This window comes from Moschus berezovskii, chromosome 19 (assembly GCF_049115385.1).
Source record: "Moschus berezovskii isolate FMDL1 chromosome 19, NW_MosBer_1.0, whole genome shotgun sequence".
Taxonomy (NCBI): domain Eukaryota; kingdom Metazoa; phylum Chordata; class Mammalia; order Artiodactyla; family Moschidae; genus Moschus; species Moschus berezovskii.
The window spans coordinates 4,721,080-4,742,321 of NC_142478.1; the positions used below are offsets into that span (position 1 = coordinate 4,721,080).

A 21,242-nucleotide genomic window follows, 5' to 3' on the forward strand; every position below is an offset into this window, starting at 1 on the left:
CGAGTGAGAGAGTTATGCCAAGGGCTCCTGGACCTCCGACCTCTCCAGACCAGGCCCGCGCGCCCTGGGGCGAGCTCGGGCAGGTGCGTCCGGACCCGCGCTCACACCCCTCCGGCCACAGCCAGAGAACTACCCGGGCAACGGCGCCGCTGAGTCCCGGATGTGGTTGCTAGGGCCGCAGTGGGCGGGGCGGGGCCCGCCCCGGAGAGCGGCCCTCGCGGGAGGTGCGCCGGCACCATCGAGACGTGGACGGGCGGCCAGATTGAGGGAGAGAGAGGCCGTCCAGGGCCACGGACCAGCTGCTTCCGGCCCCTCACTTCCGGCTCCGCCGCTCCGGGTGCGGGAGCCGTGGGCCGCCGGTGGGGAGCCTGCCGGTCCGAGTGTCCTCAGAGGCGGGTGCGTGTGAGGCTGTGGCAGTTGCAGTTGCCTCCCGCCCCGGAGGAGCCGAGGTGCGTGGCGGGAGGGGAAGGAGGAAGGGGCCCAGGTCGCGTTTGCGCTCACTCCTGGCCAGGGCCCCGGCGACTCCAGGGAGCAGGGCAGGGCTAACCCTCGACGTGAGGCTGCCCGCTTCCCTGCAGACGCTGAGGGCGGAGCCGCCGGCCGCGAGGGAGGCGGGGGAGGGCTGCCGGGCGGCGGGTGCCGGGCCGGACGCGCTGCCTCCGGGGCTCGCTGTTCCGTGCTTCCGCAGGGCGCTCTGTCCTTAGACTGCGTGTGCCGTCGCGCTGTACCCAGGTGCTCGGCCTTGGGCTTCTGCCCCTTCGTCCCTCTTGTCACCTGAGTGTGCCCGAAACCGCCGGGTGGAGAGGAGGACCGGGCCTCCCAGCGCGGCCCCTCCCGGTGTGAGTGCGTTGCGTGGGAAAGGGATTGCAGGATCCGGGTCTTTCCGACCTGAGTCTCCGAGCGGGCCGCCCTCGGGTTTGGCGGCCAGCCTGCACCTGGCGCCTCCTCTCTCCCGCAGCGACGGTCCCTGCTAGAGGCTCCTCCGGCGGCGGTGCAGGGAGGAGCCTTGCCTAGGAAACGTCCCAAGCCTGACTGTGCTGGCGAGGACGTCCAAGGAATGCTGGAGTTTGGGAAGGAAGTGTGCTGTCGTCTCGTCCGTTCCTCTTTGCCGAGTTACTACTGTTGACGTGTCTAGGAAAAAGGAAAGAGGTTGTTGTTGCTTTCTTTTTTTTTTAAGAACAGTTTCTAGACGCTTTTCCCTTTTATTTTATTTTATTATTACTTCCTTTGTGTTCCTATCCGACCTCTTGAGCCCTTTGATCTCAAAAAGTTTGTAGTTTCCACTTCCTGCACATCCTTTTAACCACCCCCTTTTAGGATTTCTGTCCCCCTCCCTTCCTTTTCTCCTAGATTAAAGCATGTAATTTCTCTAAGTCGCTTCTTAAGGAAGAAAAAATGGAAGGGTCGAAGGACTTTTGTTAAACTTGTGCTTTCACCTGGCAAATGTGGCAGGTGTGTGTGTGTGTTCCCGTGTGCTGTTTAATTAACCTCACCGGTGGGAATGTGCACAAGAATTGGTTATGTTAAATCCTTCCTGTGTTAAGGCTGCAGGAGTTGGCCGTTTTATTGCTGCTCTTTCGATTTGGAGACAACAGATTACACGTCAGTACTGTTTTATTCCCACTTTTGTTTTTCCTTGGTCAACCCTCCCTCCCAGCCACCGTGTCTAACACTCCTTAGCTGAGAAAACAGCAAATATTTCTAACCTTATTTTATTTTTTGAATTAAAATCTCTGCCTCACTTACTTTCCTTCTTTTTCAAATTGATAAATTAGTTTGCCTAAATCCTGGGTCATGCCTTAGGGAGTCCATGGTCTGTGACTTTCAGGGGACTTCCTCATCCCCACCCCTGAAATTATGGGCAAAGTTTTGTTTCAGTGCATTTTCTCCCCTCTGAAGAAAATTCTTAAGTGAAATATATAACCTCCAGTAGATTAAAAACCACTCCTTAGGTAGTGTCTTCTTGAAGTTAATGAAAACTTTTTTTTTTTTTTTTGTGGAGCTTTTTTTTTTTTTTTTTCTGTTCAAACTCTACATTGCTAGTGTGGGCATCATGGAGAGTAGAATGCAGAGATTCTAGCTTTATAGTGATGAAATCTCTAGGTACTTCAGAATTTCAATGTTTCTAAATTCCTTCCTAGACCTAGAGAAGGAAGTAAGGCTGCCTACTTATTTAGTTCCTGATTTGCGGTTTTGAGGTTTCTTTTTAGGGATGGCTGCTGCTGCGTCACTTCAGTCGTGTCCGACTCTGTGTGACCCCATAGACAGAAGCCCACCAGGGTCCCCCGTCCCTGGGATTCTCCAGGCAAGAACACTGGAGTGGGTTGCCATTTCCTTCTCCAATGTGTGAAATTGAAAAGTGAAAGTGAAGTCGCTCAGTCGTGTCCGACCCTTAGCGACCCCACGGACTGCAGCCTACCAGGCTCCTCCATCCATGGGATTTTCTAGGCAAGAGTACTGGAGTGGCTTGCCATTGCCTTCTCCGTTAGGGATGGCTATTTGTGGCCAATATTGTAGAGATCCAGTGGATTTATAAATTGGTATGTTTATGATTATTGAATGCATATTAAATATCACCAACTCACTGTGTACAGCTCAGAGTAAAAGTTTAAACTCCTACTGTACTTTGTTTCATTTTCTTATTGTTCACTTAAGGTATCTTCTTTGGGCTTCGGCTTATTTCGAAGGGCGAAGCACGCTCTGGTGGTGTGGTCCCTAAGTCTTTGTCACGCTGCTGCTCATCTTGACGTCTCCTTTCTCTCCGTGTTACCTCTAGATGAAGAATTGAATGATAGTTCTCTTTTGTGAGTAAGTTAGTATCCTTCCAAACTTAATGTCAGTTTAGAGTGCGTATTGAAATTTGCTGATTTGATGAAGTGTTTGTTGGTCAAGGGTTGACCTTCTAAAATGTTTAACACCTATTTTATAGAATGTTTAAACTTGAAGAGAACTATAAAGCTCATCTTAGTCCACATAGAGTGACTAGTGTCTTCTGCTGAAAAATTAATTTTCCCTCTATCTAGCATCCTTACTTGGGGGGCGACAGAAAACATAACTTTATAAAAAAAATCAATCATGCTAAATACGTTTCCTTCTAAGGTAATGAGGAAGCCAGAAGATTGATATCTGACATCATAACATTTGTTTGCTTACTGTGTGCCAGGCATTATGCTAAGTACTTTATGTGATTATCTCATCTCATCTAATCCTCATAGCAGCCTTATAACTTGGCTAAACTTTTCATTTTTGTAGATTGAGAGGGCTTCTCAGGTGGTCCAGTGGTAAATAATCCACCTGCCAGTGCAGGAGATGTAATAGACACAATGCCGAGGTTGGAAAGATCCCCTGGCAGAGGGCATGGCAACCCACACCAGTATTTCTGCCTGGAGGATTCCATGGAGAGAGAAGCCTGGTGGGCTACAGTCCATGGGGTTGCAAAGAGTCGGACACGACTGAGTGAGCACGCACACACAGATAAAGAAATTGGAACTAAACAATTAACTGAAGCGAATCTGCTCAGAATTACACTGGTGGAGGCAGGATTGAAGCTGGGTTATCTGAATCCAGACTGAGCTACCGAATCGAGACAACTGCTACTCCAGACTGCGTCTCGCATATTTTCTTTACATCTTTTTTGCTACAAGTTGGAGGTATCTCACCTGATTTTCTCGCAGACATTAGGAAGATCTCTTCCTTTATTAATTTTCAATAATTGAACACCTGATTTCATATCACATCAAAAAGTATGACAAAAAGAAATGAATTTGGAGGAGGCCTACGGAGTGTTATTTGATAGTTTTCCTACAGGGTAGACACAAATCTGTGTGTGTGTGAGTGTGTGAGGTGACATGAGGAGTGGAAAATGTGAAAATACAGGCTTTAAGTCATAGACTTAGCATTGTTGGAGTCTGGAGGTATAAATACATTCCAGAATGATGAATTTGGGAAGGGATAAGGAATAAATTCAGGATGGAGTAAGCACATTGAATAGGGAATTTAAGAGAATATGGTTATGGATGAAAAACTAATGATATATGTACAGACTGGAAAGAGTAGTTCCACCAAGTATGGATGACGATGACTTAGGGACTGTAACGGTCTAAAAGTCCGATATTCACCAGCATTAGTCCTGGGAAGTATGAAAAAAAGGACTATAAAACAAAGGAACTTGAAAACAGTCTGTTCTCTTTAGTGTCTCCTAACTTTAGCCAGTCATGGAAGCCACTGAATAGCTCTTACAAATCCTCAGCTGTTCTCTACAAAAGTACACATTTTCGTTTTCTCTTTCCTGTGTGACTTTCTATTTCATCTTTCCTCCATTACTTCTAAACTTTTGCCTTAAAATAATTATAGGCAGGTATTGCTGTAAATTGCCCGAATGTTTTGTGAAAATTTGGTAGCATCTCTGCCATATTGTCACCTGAGAGTTTTTGATTCATTTTTTGTGTATCTATGTGGCATTGGACTCGCAGCTCCTTGATGTTCAGGCTTGATCCTTTTTGACCCTTTGGGAGAACTGTGGCACCACTGTCTTTGAAGCAGAATTGTAAGAAAGACAGAATTGGTGGTGAGACCTAAATCATCTAGAGGAAGGAAGCTGCCAGCTCCAACGTTCTGCCAACATGAGATAGTGTGTTACAGCAAGGTTTCCAAACTTTTCTGCATCGTGGCACACATAAAATGATTATTTGTATGGCATGCTCCCTGAAAGCTGAGGGGGCCAGGGAGTGGGGGGGGCGGTCAGTATTTCAGCACATCCCTGATTCATTCTTGGCATATTGGTTGGAAAAGCTTTGTCCAAGAGAAGAGGAATATGGCATTCTGATAAAATACTTTGTGAAGTACCTGATATGGGATGGACCAGGAATTCACATCCCAGGTTGAAAGAGTCCCTTGGGGTTAAGCCAGGGGACTGTAACCTCTCGGATGGCTCTGTGTGTGGTTTCAGAGCTCTAAGATAGCACCAGGATATAGAAGTCCATAACAGGCTAGGCATTATGCTTTATGGATGCTTTATGTGTTTTAGGTATTCTTATTTCTCTTAAAGAAACAGGTGTAGAAACCAGCAGAAGTAATTAGTCCAACTAATTGGACTAATTAAAGGAGACTCACAAAGTTACTTGACTCCAAAGCATGTACTCTTTTTCACTGCAGTAACTAAATGATTTTGTGACATTGCGGCTTCTAGTTAAAGTTTGAGACCTTGGTGGCAGAGGGTGATGGTGGTGAAAGGGAGATAAGCACGAGGACTATTAAGTGTTTATTTTTGGCAGCCTTGAAGTGGCGTTCTAGAGCTGATGGCTTTCTCATAGGGTTTCCAAAGGGATGGGGATGGGGATGGGGGAGAAGAAAACTGTGATAAAACTCAGAGTGACTGGAGCCACTGGCTCCTGCTAACAAAAGGCTAAAAATGAAGAGCCCCTTCATGTTTGACTAAATGTAACTTAGATTGTTTCTTAAAGGTACGTTTATAGATTATTGTTTTTTTCTGTATTTCCTCATTTTTTGGTACAGTGTATTATTTTAAAATTAAGCATATTTTCAGCATTACAACTCAGATATATTCTTGAAATAAAAATTCAGATAATAAGCAAATGGATTGGAAGCTTCTACTTCTTTAAGCCTATCCGTCACACCTGCTGTCAGTTAATTCACAAAGTAGATGTTGGGAATTAGAGGAAATTCATGAGAAAGCTCAAAACTGCTGCTGTCTGACAGAGTAGCCACTTGCCACATGTGGCTGTTTAAATTAGTTAAGATAAAATAGGATGGGTAGTCTCCATCTCCACTGTATTGCCCAGCGCAGGTGTTGAATATTTCCGAAGACATTGGCCAGCCCTGCTAAAACTTTACTGTATAGTTGGTGACATAATAAATATACCATTGAAATAAGATTTTTTAAAATGTCTGTTTTCCATGCTGTGTAGTTTTTGTTTTAGCTGATGAAATACTACTGCCGTGTGTTTTCTCAGCTTTTTGTTTTAACTAAATCCAGATGGTCAGAGTCTAATATTTTCCTTGGGTGTTTGGGGATTATGGTTAGCTGCTTTTCTAGGATAAAGATATCAGCTTTTCTAAGGAGGTGAGTGTTTTCTATCTCCTCTGGGCTCTAGATCTGTATATCTTACTTTAAGTTGGCACCTCTCTGGAATATATTAAAGATATCTCATATACAAGGTCTGAAACTAAACTGGTCGCTCCCTCACTCCCAGCCCCCCGCCCCAATGTTTTCCTCTTTCTTTGTTTTTTATGTTAGTGAATGACTCCATGTCTTTCCAGTTGGAAAATCCAGGAAAGTAGGAGTGAACCTTACTCACTCCCTCTCCCTGGCGTGTCCCATCTGTCAGCAGGTTTTCATTAGTCTTACTTTCTGAGTATCTCTTCAGTCTGTCTCGTGTTTCCCGTCTCCACCACCACCACCACCACTTTACTTTGTTACCACGATCTCGCCTGAGATTGCCACAGCAGCACACAGCAGCCTTCTTTCTTGTTTACCCACTTCTCCTTCAGATCATCTCTAACCCATTATCCATCCTCAAGGCACAGTGATTTATTTTGAAATGCACATCTGATTTTCAGCTCTTCCCTCCTCCGTCCCAGTCTTTTTATGGCTTCTCATTGCTTTTTGGATAAAAACAAGACTCCTTACCGGCCTTAGGCCTCAGCTGTAGCTCTGCGTCTCACCCGTGCAGGCCTTCACCAGTCCTTTGCGCTCGTCTTGCTCTTGTGTTACACGGCTTTGGCACATGCTTCTCTCCCTGTCTAGACCACTCTTTCTTTACTTTCGTTTTACTTGTTGGCTTCCAACTATTCTTAACACCTCAACTGACGTTTTGCTTCTTTAGGACATAATCTAACCTGGCCGATGAGACAGCAACATTGTGCATTTACCACAGTTGCAGTTTACTTTTATACGTGTGATTGTATGGTTGTCTTTCTCTTCCACTCTCTCCATTTCCATGCAGACAGGGACCACGGACCTGTCTCAGTTCCTGACACCTAAATATTGATTGAATTTCCAAGTTGATAGTATGAAAGATTTCAGTTCATGGAGTTTTCTAATATAGGATTTTAAATATAAATATTTATAAATATAACAGTTAAATTGCTAGTTATATTGTTTTTTCCAAGTGCATGAAAATAAATTAATAGCATAAGTTTGTATTAATATTAACAAAACAATACATATTATGTAATAAGACCATAGCACAATATTCTTTGATTATTTTATAATCAACTTATTTTGGAATAGTTTTAGACTAACAGTTATTGTAGAAATACTGTGCAGATTCCTATGTACACTATTCCCAGTTTCCCACATGATTAGCATATTACATTAGTGTGGCACATTTGTCGCAATTCATGAACCAGTATTTATACATTATTAATAACGTATGTTGAGATTGCCTCAGTTTTCTCCTAATGTACTTCTTCTGTCCCAGGATTCCATCCTGGAAGAAATCCACAGATTAGTTGTCATTTGTCCTCCTTTAACACTTTCTCGCGAGGACGCCTCATATTTGATGACAGGTTGATAGTTTTGAGGTTATCAGGTCAGGTGACTGCAGTGCTGCCTGCCTGCTGAGTCGCTTCAGTCGTGTCCAACTCTCTGCGGTCCCATGGAACATGGCCTGCCAGGCTCCACTGTCCATGGGATTCTCCAGGCAAGGATACAGGGGCAGGTGATTGTAGATTGTACCTCAGTTGGGGTTTGTGTGATTCTTTTCTCATTATTCAACTGGGTAACGTGTCTTGGGGAGAAAGACCACTGAGGTGGATCAAGAGTAGATACTGTCAATCTGCCTACCATTGTTGATGGTAACTTTGGTCACCTGGCTTTTGACAGTGTCAAGTCTGTACATTGTAAAGTTACCCTCTGCTTTGTATATTGTACTTTTTGGAAGAAAGTCATTATATGAAATGCACTCTTAATGTGTGGGGTATTATGTTCTATCTCCTTAACAGTGGTATGTACATACATTTGGGGGATTTTTCTGCAAAGGAGATTTGCCTCTTTTCTCATATTTATTTATTCAATCAATTATTTACATCAGTATTGATTGACCCTTGGGTATTTTATACTTTGCATAAAATCCAGTCTTGCTTTATATGGTAATATAGTATATAATCCAGTATTTATTAATTTTGTTGCTCAGATTGTTCCAGCTTTGGCCTTTGGAAGCTTTTTCAGTTGGTTCTTATATTCTTTTGAGATTTTTTTGTTGTTGTTCTGTTCTGGTGGGGTTTATAAAAAAAAGCGCTTTCTTCCTTTCCAGCAGTACAAGATGCTCCAGGCTCATCTTCTATATATCCTGCCCCAGTTCCAGAATCAGCCATTTCTCCAAGGAGCTCTGGTGCCCTTTATTGGAGAATGGTATTAGAGACCAGGATCTGGGCACTATGTATGCTCACTGTTGCTAGGGTTGCTTTTAAGAAATATACACTAACTTATGTAAATACACATGTCTAGCACAAGCTGGAATCAAGATTGCCGGGAGAAATATCAATAACCTCAGATATGCAGATGACACCACCCTTATGGCAGAAAGTGAAGAGGAACTCAAAAGCCTCTTGATGAAAGTGAAAAAGGAAAGTGAAAAAGTTGGCTTGAAGCTCAACATTCAGAAAACTAAGATCATGGCATGGCATCTAGTCCCATTACTTCATGGCAAATAGATGGGGAAACAGTGGAAACAGTGTCAGACTTCATTTTTTTGGGCTCCAAAATCACTGCAGATGCTGATTGCAGCCATGAAATTAAAAGATGCTTTCTTGGAAGGAAAGTTATGACCAACCTAGAGAGCATATTAAAAAGCAGAGACATTACTTTGCCAACCAAGGTTCGTCTAGTCAAGGCTATGGTTTTTCCCATGGTCATGTATGGATGTGAGAATTGGACTGTGAAAAAAGCTGATCGCCAAAGAATTGATCCTTTGAACTGTGGTGCTGGAGAAGACTCTTGAGAGTCCCTTGGACAGCAAGGAGATCCAACCAGTCCATTGTAAAGGAGATCAGTCCTGGGTGTTCATTGGAAGGACTGACGTTGAAGCTGAAACTGTAATACTTTGGCCACCTCATGCGACAAGTTGACTCATTGGAAAAGACTCTGATGCTGGGAGGGATTGGGGGCAGGAGGAGAAGGGGACAACAGAGGATGATATGGTTGGATGGCATCACCGACTGGATGGACATGAGTTTGAGTGAACTCCGGGAGTTGGTAATGGACAGGGAGGCCTGGTGTGCTGCGGTTCATGGGGTTGCAAAGAGTCGGACACGACTGAGCGACTGAACTGAACTGATTCTTAGATTATTTACTCTGAGCTTTTTCCCATTGAAAAAATTACCTGAATATTGAGGGGTTTATTTTATATGGTTTTGGAAATTAATAACAGAACTAAAGGATCTCTCCAATTCTCTTGCTTCTCTTCACTGCTCATGTTCTGGACCTTAGCTAGCCATCTGTGAAGAATGAGGCCACAGTACATTGAATAATTGAGAGTTTATTTACAACTAGTTTTCAGGGAGTAATTTAGCTTTGAGTCTTATCTTTTGACTTCTCATTAGTTTCTCTGTAACACAGTCTGAATGGGGCAAATAAAAAGACTTCTCCAAACCATTAATTTTGTCGCGTGGTTAGAAGTTGGTGATAATGATGAGGATGAAAATAGTTGAATATCTGTTATGTTGATTTTTTAAATTGTTCCTCATTACTATATATAATTGAGAATTAACTATATTTTGTCATAGTTTTCTGCTTTTGAATTGTCTAGACCGATGTGTTTTTCTTAATGAGCAACATGAACTGAATTTATTAGTACTTAAAGGGACTAATGGGTGTCTAACAACATAGCTTTTACAGATACCAGATAGTTACAGATACAGATACATAAAGACAGCAGTGTAATGTAAATGATGTTTTTAATCTTATTTGATTATTCTACTTATGAAAGAAAGTATGAACATATTGTATGGTAAACCACTTTGAGTTCAACATTATTTGCGTTGACAGTAGGGAAAAGGATTTTCCTCAGAGGTTAAGGATGCTGTTGTCTTTAAAAAAAAACTTACACACTATTTTAGATTGTTTTGACTAAGAAAACTAATTTTTTAGATTTATAATTTTTTTATTGTAAACCAGTCATTGCAACTTGTAGATTAATATTGAATTATGAAATAAAAACAAATCTTAACCATTCTCTTCTTATTTATCCACGAACAAAAAAAGATAGACGTTTCAGTAGATTCTATCTAGAGCAAAAGAAATAGAGCCACTTTCTTTTAATCAGTAACGAGTCTCTGAAATCAGTGATATACTCTGTCTGTTGCTGTCAGTCGCGTCTGACTCTGTGTGACCCCATAGACGGCAGCCCACCAGGCTCCCCCGTCCCTGAGATTCTCCAGGCAAGAACACTGGAGTGGGTTGCCATTTCCTTCTCCAGTGCATGAAAGTGAAAAGTGAAAGTGAAGTGGCTGAGTCGTGTCCGACTCTTTGCAACCCCAAGGACTGTAGCCTACCACGCTCCTCCGTCCATGGGATTCTCCAGGTAAGAGTACTGGAGTAGGTTGTCATTGCCTTCTCCGATGCTCTGTCTAGAGAAGTTAAAGCAAGTTCAGACAAAGCAAGCCCAGGTTTTGCTCCTGATTGCCCTCAATTTTCTGTTACCTACCTCACTAGCATCGTCCTTACGTTCCAGCAGAACTCCTTCATAATTATTTATAGTACTTCTCCAACTATTCCACTAGCGTAACCTGCAAAGAATAACTCTTCAGATAGTTCTCATATTTCATCATAAAAATTCAAGAAGTTTCTTCGATGGCTTGAATGTATTTTATTCAAGTGAATTTTGTTTTAGATTCCTTGATGCATACTTATTTTCATTCCAAAAATGTAAATTCTCATTCCACTGTGCTGTGCTATGTGTATCCTGTTTGTGTCTGCCGTGCTTATATTTGCTTTCCTGTGCCTTGAGCGTACCTTTTCAGATGCCCTGTGATATGTGAGTACCTTAATTTGAAATGTTCATGTTATAATTTCTGTTCAACTTTCTTTCTTTAGTATTATACTTCTATATCTCTTAACTCCTCAACGTCATGGCGGTTGTAAATGCAGTTTTTTCTTTTCTGGTATCCATGGAGCCTTGTGTTTCTTTTTATCTTCCAGAGTCCTGGCAGATCTCTGCCTTCTGTCCTCTCTTTCCTGGGTCCTGAGAAAGATCGTGAATACATTTAACAGTTGTAGGATATTGAATTCTCCCTCATTAAACTCTCCTGCATTGGGACAGGTCCTTTACCGCTGAGCCATCAGGAAAGCCCACATATAGAACTGGTCTATTCAGTTTGTAGAAAACAAAATGTGATTGTGATAATAAATTAAAAGCAACTCCAAACAGTGGATGAAGTATAAACTTTATGTAACATTAATTATATATTTTTACAGATGCTAATTAATAATTCACTTTATAGGTCATTGGTTCTTACACTCATTAGTTAATGAATACTTCTGGCCAATTTATAGAAGTAGAGCCCCAGAGATGACAAGATACTTTGGGCGTCCAGTATAAACCAGGCTGTGAAGCTTCAACATTGATGGTAGTTTTGAAATAATTATTTATCATTTTATTTTGAGGATCACAGTTAAAGATAACTTTAAATTCATGTAAAGATCAGAAAACATGTATCTTAAACAGCACGTTTAAGGGCTCGATAAAGGACAGAAATGGTATGTACCTAACAGAAGCAGAAGATATTAAGAAGAGGTGGCAAGAATACACAGAAGAACTGTACAAAAAAGATCTTCACGACCAAGATAGTCACGATAACGTGATCACTGACCTAGAGCCAGACATCTTGGAATGTGAAGTCAAGTGGGCCTTAGAAAGCATCACCACGAACAAAGCTAGTGGAGGTAATGGAATAACAGTTGAGCTATTTCAAATCTTGAAAGATGATGCTGTGAAAGTGCTGCACTCAGTATGCCAGCAAATTTGGAAAACTCAGCAGTGGCCACAGGACTGGAAAAGGTCAGTCTTCATTCCAATCCCAAAGAAAGGGAATGTCAAAGAATGCTCAAACTACCGCACAATTGCACTCATCTCACACGCTAGCAAAGTGATGCTCAAAATTCTCCAAGCCAGGCTTCAGCAATATGTGAACCGTGAACTCCCAGATGTTCAAGCAGGTTTTAGAAAAGGCAGAGGCACCAGAGATCAAATTACCAACATCTGCTGGATCATGGAGAAAGCAAGAGAGTTCCAGAAGAGCATCTATTTCTGCTTCATTGACTATGCCAAAGCCTTTGACTGTGTGGATCACAGTAAACTGTGGAGAATTCTGAAAGAGATGGGAATCCCAGACCACCTGACCTGCCTCTTGAGAAACCTGTATGCAGGTCAGGAAGCAACAGTCAGAACTGTACATGGAACAACAGACTGGTTCCAAATAGGAAAAGGAGTACATCAAGGCTGTATATTGTCACCTTGCTTATTTAATTTATATGCAGAGTACATCATGAGGAACGCTGGGCTGGAAGAAGCACAAGCTGGAATCAAGATTGCTGGGAGAAATATCAATAACCTCAGATATGCAGATGACACTACCCTTATGGCAGAAAGTGAAGAGTAACTCAAAAGCCTCTTGATGAAAGTGAAAGAGGAGAGTGAAAAGGTTGGCTTGAAGCTCAACATTCAGAAAACAAAGATCATGGCATCTGGTCCCATCACTTCATGGGAAATAGATGGAAAAACAATGGAAACTGTGTCAGACTTTATTTTTTTGGGCTCCAAAATCACTGCAGATGCTGATTGCAGCCATGAAATTAAAAGACGCTTACTCCTTGGAAGGAAAGTTATAACCAACCTTGATAATATATTAAAAAGCAGAGACATTACTTTGCCAACAAAGGTCCGTCTAGTCACGGCTATGGTTTTTACCGTGGTCATGTATGGATGTGAGAGTTGGACTGTGAAGAAAGCTGATCGCCAAAGAACTGATGCTTTTGAACTGTGGTGTTGGAGAAGACTCTTGAGAGTCCCTTGTACCGCAAGGAGATCCAACCAGTCCATTCTAAGGGAGATTGATCCTGGGTGTTCATTGGAAGGACCGATGCTAAAGCTGAGACTGCAATACTTTGGCCACCTCATGCAACGAGTTGACTCACTGGAAAAGACTCTGATGCTGGGAAAGGTTGGGGGCGGGAGGAGAAGGGGACGACCGAGGATGAGATGGCTGGATGGCATCACCGACTCTGTGGACTTGAGTCTGAGTGAACTCCGGGAGTTGGTGATGGACAGGGAGGCCTGGCGTGCTGTGATTCATTGGGTTGCGGAGAGTCGGACACGACTGAGCGACTGAACTGAACTGAACTGAAACAGCACGTATTGCAAGTCACTTTCCCCCCCATAATCGTAAGTTTTATTTTTTCTTCTAGCTTTTTTGAGATATAATTGACATAAAGCACTGTATAAGCTTAAGGTGTACAGCATAATGATTTGATTTACATGCATCATAAAGTGATTGTCACAGTAAGTTTAGTGAATGTCATTATTTTTCAATCTTGTCATTCCCAGCGTTGCCAGTTGTTAAAGTTATGAACAAATTAACTTCTAAAAATGTGAAGGTTGGAACATTTAAATAATATGAATGAAACACAGACATAGTACCTATCTCTGTAATTCTCAGAAATTTGATTCCCCCTTTCCCTATCTGCCAGGAGTTTTTTTTTATACTTAGCAGTTTATTATATATTAATAATAAAGGATATGGTAAAGGACACAGAGAGATAGCCGGACGAAGTGATCTATTGGACAAGATCTGGAATGATTCTGAGACGAGCTTCTGTCCCTGTGAGTTAGGGTGTCCTGTGACTGCAGGACATGGCTGTGCTCACCACGGAGTCTCTGCAGACCGCCTGGCTCAGGGATGTTTGTGGAGACCTCCCCACCAGGTCATTCTCACTTGTTAACTCAGTCTGTCTCCTCTCGCCTCTGAGAGTGGCAGACTTCTACCCGTGGCGTGGTCGTTCCGGTAACCAGCCCCCCTTCTAAAGCTATTGTTTGGTCTTTTGAGCTCCCTGATAATGATATATTTTCCTATTTGGTGCTGCTGGTTCATACACAGGAGCAGATGATAACTCCTGAAAGTAGCGGACAGCAAAAATGAACTCCCCTAACTTTCTTCTGTTTTCCATTCCATGCGTCACTATTTCTGCGGGTTCCTTCCTTCTTCCATTCTTTCCTCTGTGGAAGAGATTTCCTCCTTCTGTCTGAGGGTAATTCCTCTAACTTTGCTCAGACTTCTTTACTGTTCTTTTTTTTTAATATAATTTTTATTTAATAAATAGTACAAAGCACAATGCCATTTACTGTTCTTAAAAAGCTTTTATTTTGATCTGATTTTAGACTTGCAAAAATTGTAGTTTCCTTATACTTCTTACCTTCTTCCCCTGATGCTCACATGACCGTAACATAATTATCAAGAATAGGAAACTAACGTTGGTATAATATTATTAACTAAACTACAGCCGTTATCAGAGTTTCACCAAATTTTCAACTGACTGTCGTTTTTCAGGATCCTGTCTAGGAACCCGCATTGAAATTAATCATTTCTCCAAAGTCTCTTTCAATATGGACATTTCTCACACTTTCCTAGTCTTTCATGACCATGTCATTTTTGAAAAGTACTGGTTAAGTATCTCCTAGAATTTTCCTCAGTTTGGGTTTGTCCAGTGTTTTCTCATCATTAGACTGAACTTACGCATTTAGGGGACGAATACTGCAAAAATGATGTTGTCCTTCTCAGCGCAGCATCTTAAGGATTATGCTCTTGGTATGTCTTAATACTGGTGATTAATCACTTTGAGAGAGATCTGCTGAGTTTCTTCACTGTGAACTATGAGTTCTACATTTACTGTCGTTCTTTTTTCAGTTGAGTACGTTATAGGAGACACTTGCAGATTAGGTAAATTCTGTTTCTCCTCAAACTTTTGCCCTTTTATTTTAACATCCGTCTGCAACACTTTAACTACTGTGATGTTTGCCTGGTGGGGATTTCTGGTTGTCTCTCTTCTGTGCTTATTAATGGAAATTCTTGTGTGAAGAATTGTCACTTTACCCCATTTATATTTGATTATTTTTTATATCAGTATGGACTCATTAGTATTTGTTTCATTATGTGAGTTCAAATCTAGAGCGACTGAACTGAACTGGACTATCATTATTTGCTTTGTTGCTCAAGATGTCCCAGCAGTGGCCTTTAGGGATTCCTTCAGGTTGGGTCCTTTCCTCTTTTGGCAACTCCCCTTCTTTTACTGAATTTTTTTCTTATTTCTGACCCCAGATAATGTCCCAGGCTCATCTTGTCTTTTCCTTATCCCAGTCTTGGAATCGTCCGCTTTTCCTTAAGAATGATGGTTCCTTTTATTGGAAAACAGTGTTTAGGGACGAGGATCTGAGTGCCAGATGTCCTTGTCGTTACACTGCTTCTAGGTCTGCTCCGGGGACGAAGCTCGGAGACCAGTACATACGTGCATATGTGTGTGTGTAACACGCATACACACATACATGCACACGTATATAAAACAATACTGATAACCATTTCCAGTCCAATACAGCAGTGCTTATTTAGCATTTCTCCTTTCTTTGTAAGTTTTTCTCCAACAGTGAGACGCTTAAGTTTTTAGTACCTACATTCTATTCACGTATTTGTTCTGTTCTGTTACACACATAAGGTAGTGTAAGAGTTACTAACCTATACCCCTGTGAGAAATACTGTATTCGTAGGATTTGTATATAATTCACTTTGTCTTTAGCCTCAGGATCTTCTTTTCGCCTGCCTTTCCTCTCTCTCCGCCCCCATTCTTCCCCTCCCGTTCCTTCACTTTCTGCTCCTCCTCCTCCCTTTGTCCATTCTCGCCTCCCCCTTCCGTTTCCTGGGTTATTCTTTTTTAGTACAGTTAGTTTCATTTGTTATGATTTTATGCCATTGAATTTCTCTCAAAATTACTATGGTTTTAAGAGTCAGAATTATTTAAAACTAAATATTCAAAGGACTGTCACTTGTTCCTTATTCCTGCTACCCTGTTCCCATTTCCTAGTTGTTCGCACTCCTTTCTCACCTATTCCCTGTAGGTAACCTACCTTCTTAGTTTATGGTTTGTTCTTGTATTTTTCTTCCAGTGAGCAGAAGCATGTATTTTCATGTATCCTTTCTGTTCTTACATTGAGACAGTGTATCTATAGGTACTTTTGAACTTTGCTTTTTTTTGACTTATCACTGTGTCTTGGAAATTACTGCATATCAGAGAGATCTTCATTTTTTTCAACAGTTGTACAGTACTCCATTGTCTGAATGTGTCATAGTTTAGTCAATCACTTTCCTATATGTAGACATTTAGGTACCTTTTCCCCAATACTTTACATTTATGAAGAATGCGGCAGTGTGTATGTAGTTTTATGTTGCTGGTGATGTATTCCCAGGATGTATTCCTAGAAATGGACTGCTGGGTTCAAAAGTAAGTGCGCGTGTGATTTTGTTAGGCATTACCAAAGTTCCCTCCAGAATGAATGTACAAATTTGTGTTCCCATCAGCAGCGTATGTGAGTGCTTGTTTCCTCACATCCTTAGTGACAGAGTGTTAAAAGTTTGCTTATCTAATAGATGAGAAATGGTATCTCAGTGTTGTTTTAACCTGAATTTCTCTAGCATGAGTGAATTTGATCATTTTTTATATTTTAGAGGCTATTTTAATCTTTTTTTGTGAATTGTCTGTTCATGTCTTTTTCCTTCTTTCTGGTTTTTTGTTTTCTTCCCTTTGTTTTTAAGAGTTCTTTATGTTAGGACCATTAACCTATTGTAGCATATGTTATAAATATTTCCCTAGTTTTTCAGTTGTCTTTTTGTCTAGCACTTATGTTATTCAGTTTTAAAATTCTTAGTCAAATTTATCCATTTTTAAAATTGTCTCTGGATTCTTAGAATTAGAAAATTTAAAGTACAATTCATGTATGTTTTCTTTTAGCAATTTATTTGAGTTTTCATTTTTTTATATCTAGATTCCGAATTCATTTGTGTGAATAAATGTGGTGTGAGATATGGATCTAATTTTGTGTTTTTCCAAATACCTAATTTTCCTGGTATTATTTATTGGGAAGTCCATTTGTAATTAAGTGATTTAAGATGTCACCTTTGTTATATATTAAATTTTTGTGTGTATATGGTCTAACTTGGCTTTTTATTCTGGTCTCTTTGTTTATTCTTGTGCTACTGCCATACTGCTTTAATTATAGGTGCTTTATGGGATATTTTAATGTTTGACAAATTTAGTCCTCTTGTGATTTTCCTTTTTCATTGTTTTCCTGGTTGCTATTGCATGTTTGATTTTTCTGTATCAACTGTATTGTAACTTGTCTAACTGTATAATTTAACTTGTTATATATTTTTCTTGTATTGCATTGAATTTGTAAATTAAGTAAGGAAGAAATGACTTCTTTTAATATCGTCATAGGCTTCCCTGATAGCTCAGTGGTAAAGAACCTGCCTGCAATGCAAGAGATGTGGGTTCAATCCCTGGGTCAGGAAGATTCCCTGGAGAAGGACATAGCAACCCACTCCAGTATTCTTGCTGGGAAAATCCCATGGACAGAGGAGCCTGGAGGGCTGCAGTCCATGGAGTTGCAAAAACCTGGACACAACTGAAGTGACTGCCAGCACATACAGCAGCATCATAGCTAAGAATACGATATGTCTTTTTGTTTGCTCAGTCTTTAGGGTCTTATCAGTTACGTGTAAACGTTTTTTTCATGTAGACTTTATACGTTGTTTAATTTATTTGTAAGTTATTTAATCTTCTTTCTTGTTATCGTAAATAGGAGTTTTCTCTGCCGTTAAGTCCTGATTATTGCTTTTCAATATTATTTCAAAAATTATCTGTTTTATGTACAGTGGTGATGGACAGGGAGGCCTGGCGTGCTGTGATTCATGGGGTCGCGGAGAGTCGGACACGACTGAGCGACTGAACAGAACTGAACTGAACTGAGTGTGTATATGTCAACCCCAAACTCCTTTTGTATGTTAATTTTACATCCTACTTTTTCATTAAAGTCTTCTATTTTTTACTTAGTTTTAGCATTGATTTTTTGGAGTTTTTTAGGTGTACTATTATATGATCTGCAAAACGAAATGTTTACTTCTTTACCTGTCTTATAATTTTTCTTATCTCCTTGGATTGGCTAATACCTCTAGTTTAGTGTTGAATAGTAGCAGAGATGGTGGGTTTTTGCATTGTTTCTATTCTTATTGGAAATGCCTCTGTTATTTATTAAATAAGATAATGGTTGTAGGATTAAAGCCTGTATCGTGTTGAAGATGTTGCCCTTAATTCCTTCTTCCTTAATTATTGAATTGTGAATGGGTGTTGAATTCTGTCAGTAGATTTCTCATCTGTGTAGAAAACCATGTTTTTCAGCTTATATTAATGAATATATTATATATTAAAAGATTTTAATTGAACAGTCTTGCATTCCTGGGATAAATCACTCTTGTTTATATTGTATTATTTTCTTAATGTAGTACTGGATCCAGCTGGCAAGCAGTAAAATTGCTTAAAGAAGGAAACGGCAACCCACTCTGTTATTCTTGCCTGGGAAATCTCATGGTCAGAGGAGACTGGAGGGCTACAGTCCATGGGGTCAAAAAGAGTCAGATATGACTGAGTGACTGAGCATGCACAAAAATTGTTCCCTCCATTGTATTTCATGAGTTTTTTTGTTTCTCTGCATTGTAGTACCTGATGTGCTGTTTTGTACTTATTTATCTAGCTCCTTGATTAGATTCATCTGTGGGGCATTGGTTCTTATACACTGTCAGATAAGAAGTTCAGTTCAGTTCAGTCGCTCAGTCATTTCCAACTCTCTGCGACCCCATGAATCACAGCACGCCAGGCCTCCCTGTCCATCACCAACTCCCGGAGTTCACTCCAGCTCATGTCCATCGAGTCGGTGATGCCATCCAGCCATCTCATTCTCTGTCGTCCCCGTCTCCTCCTGCCCCCAACCTTTCCCAGCATCAGAGTCTTTTCCAGTGAACACCCAGGATCGATCTCCCTTAGAATGGACTGGTTGGATCTCCTTGCAGTCCAAGGGACTCTCAAGAGTCTTCTCCAACACCACAGTTCAAAAGCATCAATTCTTCGGCGATCAGCTTTCTTCACAGTCCAACTCTGACATCCATACATGACCACAGGAAAAACCATAGCCTTGACTAGACTGACCTTTGTTGGCAAAGTAATGTCTCTGCTTTTTAATATACTATCAAGGTTGGTCATAACTTTCCTTCCAAGGAGTAAGCGTCTTTTAATTTCAGGCCCTTGTATAAAATGGTACAGTGTTTGTATCTAACCTATGCACATGCTCCCATATACTTTAATCTCTAAATTACCTGTAATACGTTGTTATTGTTCAGTCGCTAAGTTGTGTCTGACTCTTTGTGACCCCATGAACTGCAGCATGCCAGGCTTCTAATATGTATTTAATGTGTACATATGTATATAATATGTACACGTTTGTAGTATATAATGTAATGCAAAGGTAAATGCTATGTAAATAGTTGCTGGTGTATGGCAAATTCAAGTTTTGCTTTTTGGAACTTTCTGAAGGGTTTTTTTTTTTTTTCAATCTTTGTTTGAACCTGCAGCTGTGGAGGACTAACTACTCTTTTAGCTTGAATTTGATTTTACTTTTCCATCTCCTTATTGTTGTTGTTCAGTAACTAAGTCGTGTCTGACTCTTTGAGACACCATGAGCTGCAGCACATCAGGCTTCCGTGTCCTTCACTATCTCCTGAAGTTTGTTGAAACTCATGTCCTTTGAGTCAGTGATGTCATCCATCCATCTTGTCCTCTGTTACCCCTTCCTCTCTTGCCCTCGGTATTTCCCAGCATCAGGGTCTTTTCCAGTGAGTCAGCTCTTCACGTCAGGTGGCCAAAGTCTTGGAGCTTCAGCATCACTCCTTCCAATGAATATTCAAAGTTGATTTTCTTTAGGATTGACTGGTTTGTTCTCCTTGCTGTCCAGGGGACTCTCAAGAGTCTTCTCCAGCACTGCAGTTCGAAAGTGTTAATTCTTTGGTGCTCAGCCTTCTTTATGGTCCAGCTCTTATATTCATACATGACTACTGGAAAAACCATAGCCTTAACTATGCGGACCTTCGCCAGCAAAGTGATCTCTGCTTTTTAATATGCTGTCTAACTTTATAATAGTTTTTCTTCCAAGGAGTAAGCGTCTTTTAATTTCATGACTGCAGTTACCATCTGCAGTGATTTTGGAGCCCAAGAAAATGAAGTCTATCGCTGTTTCCATTGTTTCCCCATCTGTTTGCCATGAAGTGATGGGACCGGATGCCATGATCTTTAGCTAGCTTTTTCACTCTCCTCTTCCACCTTTAACAGGTTTTTTAGTTCCTCTTTACTTTCTTCCATGAGTGGAGTCCTCTGCATATCTGAGGTTGTTGATATTTCTCCCAGCAATCTTGATTCCAGTTTGTGCTTCCTCCAGCCCAGTGTTTCACAGGATGTACTCTGCATATAAGTTAAACAAGCAGGGTGATCATATATAGCCTTGTTGTATTCCTTCCCACTTTTGAACTAGTCCATTGTTCCATGTCCAGTTCTAACTGTTACTTCTTGACCTGCAGACAGGTTTCTCAGGAGACAGGTGAGGTGGTCTGGTAGTCCCATCTCTTTAAGAATTTTCCAGTATGTTGTGATCCGTACAGTCAAAGGCTTTAGCGTAGTCAGTAAAGCAGAAGTAGACGTTTTTTTCCAGAATTCTTTTGCTTTCTCTCACTAACGGATGTTGGCAATTGATCTCTGGTTCCTCTGCCTTTTCTAAATCCACCTCGTACATCTGGGAATTCTCAGTTCACATACTGCTGAAGCCTAGCTTGAAGGATTTTGAGCATAATCTTGCTGGCATATGAAATGAATGTGATCGTATGGTAGTTTGAACATTCTTTGGCATTGCCTTTCTTTGAGATTGGAATTAAAAGTGATTTTTTTTTTCTAGTCCTGTGGCCACTGCTGAATTTTAATTCTTTATTTGTAGTTGGCATTCTCTAATGTTGTTGAACAAGTTAGAAGCAGAAATAGCCTCAAGTTGTATGGAATGAAATCTGATTTTAGTGTTTGATTTTGACAGTGAGCAGTTACATTTGTTACAGTATTAAAGAGCACTGGTCAGGGAACTGGAACA

General features: G+C 41.0%; 1 protein-coding gene across 4 annotated transcripts in view; it reads left to right on the forward strand.

Moving 5' to 3' along the window:
- Positions 1–299: 299 nt before the first annotated feature.
- Positions 300–21,242, forward strand: part of ARFIP1 (ARF interacting protein 1) — a 146,016-nt gene continuing 125,073 nt past the window's right edge. For all 4 annotated transcript variants that reach the window (XM_088827905.1, XM_088827906.1, XM_088827907.1 and 1 more), the window contains exon 1: positions 300–449. The gene's annotated coding sequence lies outside the window, so the exon portion shown is untranslated. The remainder of the gene's footprint in view (positions 450–21,242) is intronic.